The following is a 6,865-nucleotide window of genomic DNA, read 5'->3' as shown; positions in this document are numbered from 1 at the left end:
TCAGACAGCAGAGCTCCTCAGGTTGATGACCCCGTTGTTCCCCATAGAGGCACGCAGCACTGGATCCAATCTACGAAAACAAGAAGCCACAAAAATACGAATTAACTCTCCCACCCTTCCCCCGGGCATGCTTCCCCCCGAGCTGCCATTTTATAGAAGACCAATATCTCACTCTTGGAGGAGTGTAGGCAAATCCTATTACAAGTTGAGATTAACCATCAGTCAGATAACTCACCAGTGCAGAGATCAAATATAAAAGATGTATGTTCTGTGTCATCTGTTTAGCAACCTTAAATTAGCTCACACGGGTGGATGGTGCTGGCCAAATGGCAGAACATGTGCTGCAAATGGAAATCAGAGTCAAAGCAGAATCCTGTGGGATACCCCCAGCAATTTTAAAGCAGCTATCTTATTACCTAAGCAATTTTCAGGGACAAGCAGAATTCAGACCCAGCCGACAACGCTCTCCGGTCCCACCTTGGTGAAACTACTTCATTATTATTTCAGTAGTGCCTGGAGAGCTCTATCTGCTGCTCCACTTTCTCTGCAAAACCCCTCCCAACAACCCACAATAAAAGACATCTCCTGTGAGGACGGGCTTACAGTTTGATTTAAGACAAGGCACAGCAAGTGGAAGTGACAAACAACCAGAGAGACTAGAAAGGAGAGGGTTGATCGAAATGGAGGAAAGCACTTGTCCCTGGAGTCCCTGTATGTGTACCTATACATCCTACATACAGATTAATGTGTGCACAGAGATTTCAGAAACCCCTTAACCAGAATATAAGACATCCAGAAATAATTGATAAAAGAAATGCATGCATGGGGTGGAACGCTGGAGGATGGGAGATACCTGCCTTGCTCTCTGCCGAGGAAGCAATGTACATGGATGGGTTTGACTCAGTTTTTTTTCATACCATGAGCAGCTTTGGGGTCCTTAGGCAGTTCTCTTACCAAGTCACATACCCAACTGAAAACTCTTGTTTCTCAGTATACATAGTGTATACATTTGACCGCACGGCCTTGGTCTGGGGAGCAGGAGAGATAAGAGGACTCTGCAAAGTGGCCTTGATGGGGGCTTCGGGTGAGCGGCACACGAAAACCAGGCACGGAGCCAACTGTGAAGCCACCGAGAGGGATGTGCGTTGTCCTGCCAGCCACACAGGGGGTCCTCAGGGCCTTGGCAAACCCTCCTCGGCAGGGCCTGGTGAGGAGTGCCCCTGGGAGGAGAGGGAAACCATGGAGGAGATATGTGGACTTCCAGATGGAACAAAGCATGAGGGGGTTGTCTCACAGCCACATGCTCTTTGCTGCCTGGGGCATGACTGCAACCGAGCTGGGAAGCAAACGGGACAACAGCAAAATTCACCCCAAAGGGATCTGTTTGTCTGTATATTGTTTAAAAATTTAATGTTTCTTTTAAGTCTTGCTGAACAACTACTGCCTTATTTCTTGTAGAGCCCCCAACCAGTTCCCAGCTCCAGCAAGCCTTACCCATCCATGTGGGTGAGGAGGTTCAGCCTGGCAAAACCACAAGGGAATCAGCACATCCTGGACCTCTCCTGGGGCTGTAAGGGGGTTTGTGGGGCGTGGTTTTAGGCCAGTTTTTCCCTTTTCCTAAGGGAAACTAGGTGTACTGAGCCCATCTCTTGTCTTCCTGCCACCTGGCATCACAGTTACAGTAGGAAACAGATTGTTCAGGCACACGTAACTCAGGAAGGATACTCTAAAAGTGAAAAACAATTTGCAGGGGTACTGATGGCAGCAGGATGCTTTGAACATTTCCATGTTTGTGTTTGCTCAAGGCTTGGGGATTCTCAGAGGAGGCACCGTAATGCCACTGAAGTGCAAACCGCTATGAAGGTGACTGTTGTAATCAAAACCCAGTGCTTGTTTGGAAGCAACATCTTAAGAAGCAAAGAAATAGTTTTGAAGAGGTCACTTCCAAAAAGAATAATAAAAATTCCTCTGGGTCAACAGCAGCATGTGCATTACTCTCAGATGAAGAGATTCCTCCTTAACCCCAGCCCCTAGGAGCACAAAGTGCAGGAGTTTCTCCTGCAACCCTGACAATGTGTAATAAAAATTCACTGTGAAAAAAGAGCATCTCTGGTGATGTCTACAGGCTTTTGACTTTGCTCTTTCCTTCAAACACCACTCGTGATGCTGAGCACTCATTCTCTTGGCCTATTTGTTCCTGGCAAACAAAGAGCAAATTCCCCTGGGTACAGCAATCCATTTTTAACACTCTGTAATTATTTAGAAAAATGTTTTGATAGGAGCAATGAAAAACTGGGGCATTTCAGGTGTCCCAGAGAAAGTTCTCGGAGCACTACACAGAACAGGGACACAGAGTCTCTTGATTTATGGCACTACCCCCCCCCAAATAAAAGTCCACCTTTTCAGCTGTGGCATTTGAATCTATTTGCAATTCATTTAACAGCCCCATCTGCCTGTCATCTCCAAGTGCAGAAGGCACAAACCTCTTGAGGGTCCACTCCAAAAAGGTGAGGGAAGGGAGAACACAAGGACTCTGCTCCACAAGCATTGCTGGCGGGGCAGGTCCAGAAAACTGTCCTTTTCTGAGCTATTGCCTCCTTCCATCCTCCTAAAATCTATGGGACTTCATATGTTAATGTACCCTTTTGGGAAGCCCTCTGATGGAAGACACTGCGGCAGAAAATGTCAAGAGTCCTTAGCAGGAGACTCACAGCGCTACGAGTTATATGGCCTAAAGGCACACGAGCTTGATACAGACAAGGAGATGTGTCTCCTGCCATCCTCTGGCCAGCTGAGAACGGTAGAGATGAAATCTAGAAGCTAAATGTCAATTCAATTTTGCCACAAGGGCGTGTTTTTCTTTGAAGCAAGCACAGGCAGAAAACCACCCGGATCAAGGCTGTGCACTCAGTGCAGCAGCCTGCACACGCACTGCCTGCCAGCTTGGAAACGTGTCACCCCCTCTTCTTTTTCATCCCCAAAAATTGTTGTTCAGCGTCTGTGACACTGCTTTGCCCCTGTCTGTAGGGGTGAGCCACTGGCATTGAAAAGGTAAGTAGCAGGTGTTGGGTGCAGGGGGCATTGTGCTGAAGAAGGATGTATGGGAAGGATGTAAATGTGAGCAACAGAAAAGGCAAATTAAACAGAAATGAAAGCGTTACATCTCAGTTGTCTTCAAAGGACCCGTTATCTTTCAAGGAGTATGTACAAGTGAAATAAAGGGGAAAAAAAACCCGTACTCAGCATATTCACTGCCATCTCCTGGTGGACAGAGAAATAGCCCTATCCCGCCCTGCCCCACCGGCTGCCCCTATATTACAGCATTTTTATTTCTTCAGTCACTGTAGAACCACAGACTCAAATGGCAATGTTAGGAAAAGGCATTATATGTATTTTGGAAATCCACTGAATGCTAAAAGCAGAAGAGCATCAAGCCAGCTGGTGTCTGCTGAAACCAAGGTCGAAATCCCCCATCCTGTGGTGGGAGCAGGGTCCATCCCGGTGTTGGCCATCAACATTTATGACACCTCTGCTGCAGCTCCTCTGTGGCAGGAATAATGTATCGGCCAGGATTGCAGACCTGTCAGTAAGTTTTTCAACTGTTACATATAATTTGTTGTTTAGAAAAATCCTCAAGTGCAATCAAAGCCTGAGGAACTGTTAAAACAGAAAATGAAATAAGCCAAGATGGATAAATTGTGTTACCTGTAGATCGACATGTCACCATTTCCAGCAGAAGAGCAGGTTCTGTGGGTTTGTACTAATCAAAAAGAATCACTCTTTTTCACATTACGTTTCTTGCAAGAGTAAAAAGATTTCATAGATGCAAAAAGCAACATACGCAGGAAAGCAGCACAGTGCTGCAGGGCACAAACCCAGCGGAAAACCTAGATTGCCCCAGCTCCCCGCCGTGGGGTCAGCATCTCTCTGTACCTTTGCTCCTGTTTCCCAGCTAACACTCCGGAAACGCAGCGTCAGGAGCTGAGATCAAAGCCAGGGAGGGAAGATTTGACTTTGCCCCCAAGAAAGGGATTAAAGTAAGTAAAGGAAAAGTATTTGAAAATAGAGTTCAGCCAAGATACCAGTGATTTGACACAGTTTAAGAAGCAGAAGCTTCGGTCCCTTCTCCTGCCCTGCAGAGGCAGGTTGCAGGCAGCATTCCCTGCCTGGCTCCTGAAAGCATCACTCAGCAGTTTTAAGTATGTCACCACCAGGACCAGTCTCTCCTTTTAAAAGTGAACCTTTGAAAGGACATCTCTTCAGTGATGCAGCATGGCAAAGCTGGCCCGTGGCACACAGAGCCATTTTAAAGCTTCAATTTTCGCGTGCATCTGATGGAGCTGGTATTTCATACACCTGTCAGGAGCTGAAACCTAACACACAGTGGCACTTGGAGAGGAAATATTGTGACAGCTTTTATTTCTGGTGAAATGCACCAAAGAGAGACGGAGTCAGGTGACCGGGTGCAGAAGCAAAAGGGCACGAAAAAAGCAGATTTGAGCTGAGGGAAAGCTCTTGTAGCACTTATCCAGAATTGCCTTCTCTTTCTTTTGCTGTTTTCAATGTTTCCCTTCTGCCTACTTTAGCCCCCGGATAAAAATATAGAGAACCTTTGAAAAGAGAAGATAAATCCTTTCTTTAGTGAGATGTAGGTTATTGATATCTGTCTGGTTATAAAACCAAACCGAGATCTCTAGCTCAGGAAAATTCCAGCACAGAGAAAAGCAGATTTCCTTTGGTTTGCTGCTCTAGGTTGGGTTGCATCTCCATACCTCCGCAGAACAGTATCATTCATCAGGAATCCCAGTATTTCAGCCTCTCCTTTTTGCAGTGGGAGAGCCTGCCCCAGTGCTGGGGCAGTGTCAGCCCAACACCACCACGAAGAGGTTTGTACAGGCAAGGGCTGGCAGGGCCCCCCAGTGTCCCACATCAAGCCCTCACACGGAGCTGGGCTTGGGCACATGGCGCCCGAGGAGCGTGAGCGGTGCCCACCTGCAGCCATGCACACACACACACTCACCTTACGCCTGATGCACAGCTTGTAGTGACTCTTCCCTCCACACACTGTCTTGACAGTGTGAACACCTCTCATGCATCAGTCTGGGTTTCTCAGAGCACTGCTCCAAGAGCCTGCTAATCAGCAGGCTATTTGGGAAATCTCTTTTTTTGACCACACTGGCTTCCCTAGAGAGGATATGCAATTTGATGTGTCATCGTGACACTAAAATGCCTGATCTTCCCTGTCCTCCCTGCCGGCTGTCACCAGCTGATGTCCCCAGACCAGCGTGGGTTTGCTACCTAACTGCATCAAACCACCTCCCAGGTGCGTGGCTGTGCCTGCCGGAGGCGTATGCCCTACCAGTGAGACCTGGGTTGATGCCAGCACTGCTGCCAGTGAGGGACCTGTGCTGGGCTCTGCACCACGCCGAGCAGCAGAGGAGCGTCTGTGCCTCTGAAGGCCAAGGCACGGTGCCCAGGCTGTTGCCGAGGCTGGCTGTGGCATGGCTGTTCATCCTCAGATCTTCCAGCACACTGATCTGCTCCCAGGAAGAGGATCTGGGTGGGCGACTTTTAGCACTAGAGCTTTTCTAACGTGTGTAATTTTGAGAGCTAGCTAGCACATGCAGTTGTGCTGGCAGGTCTGAAAAGCTGACGAAGTTTAGGAAGGAGGAAAGAAAAGGAGAAGAGAAGAGCCTTTCAGGTCTTCAGCTACACCAAAGTCTCTTTAGAGTCAAGTGATGCCACCGCAGTTCAGATCTGATTAGTGTTTTCCATCCCTTTTGCTTATTTTGCACAATTACAATTGCTTTTGTAAGCCCTGGGCAGAGATGAAGGTACCACAGATCTTAAAAGGACAAATGATGTATTGCTAATTTCTAAGCATTAGAGAGAGAGGTTGCATCTGAATGATTAGGTTAATTCCTGAGACCCCTGCTCATATCATACAGCTGCCTCAATTAATTTAGCTACAACACAAGTACAGATACTACAAAAATACTAACTGTCATAGTTCATCATGTAATTCATCTTACAGTTCCTGGGTTACTTGCCCTTGCAAAGAAAATACTTTCTTGCACTCATTTGTTTAGCTATTCATAAATATTTCAGAAGTCTAAGCTCATTTCTGTTGGTTGTGCTATAGTTTGTTGCTCTTTCTGTTTTACAGAAGGCTTTCATCTTGGGTTCAGCCAGAAATATACATCTTGTAGGCTATTGAGAGAAAGATGCCTCTGGGTTATGTTACAGATATGCCAGAGCAATTAATCTGGTTGAAGAAATATGGACTTGTTGACAAAGTTTTCCTCTGAAGACCAAGTCGGGGTCGGAACAAGAAGGTATCGTGCCAGCGCAGTGCGAGGAGTGCTCGGGCATCTTGCTTTGATGAACAGCCGAGATGAGGTGCTCCAGAAGGCAATACTGGTTATTTCATAGTGGGCATAAGGAGAGAATATTTTTGCTCTCCTGTTAGTTCATAGGATGTATGTGCTCAGCTAAGAAGGTCAGTAGTCTCGATCCTTATTCCTGTGAGTATGTAACCGTACATATCATTTCTGCCCATAACAATGTGGAATCAGTAAACTCTGATCTCCCAAGCTTTTATCCTCAGTGGTATCTTGTGGTCATGAGCTCTGTAGGAAAGCATTATTAGAGCTCCCCTTCTCTGTTTATGATGACTGAGTAAAAAGAAACAGCTACTTTATGTGGTTCATTACTTTGTATACCATCCTCATGCTCTTCCATTGCCGTTTTTCCCTCGACAGCTGCTGTTTCATGGCTTTCAACAGGGGTTGAAATGAGACTGTCAGCCTGGGAAGGAAAGACAGCTCCTTGGTTTATGCTTTGGGAGATGCTCAGAAACGGGGGG

Source organism: Pygoscelis adeliae, unplaced genomic scaffold (assembly GCF_000699105.1).
Source record: "Pygoscelis adeliae isolate BGI_AS28 unplaced genomic scaffold, ASM69910v1 Scaffold24, whole genome shotgun sequence".
NCBI lineage: Eukaryota > Metazoa > Chordata > Aves > Sphenisciformes > Spheniscidae > Pygoscelis > Pygoscelis adeliae.
This window is presented reverse-complemented; position numbering follows the sequence as displayed.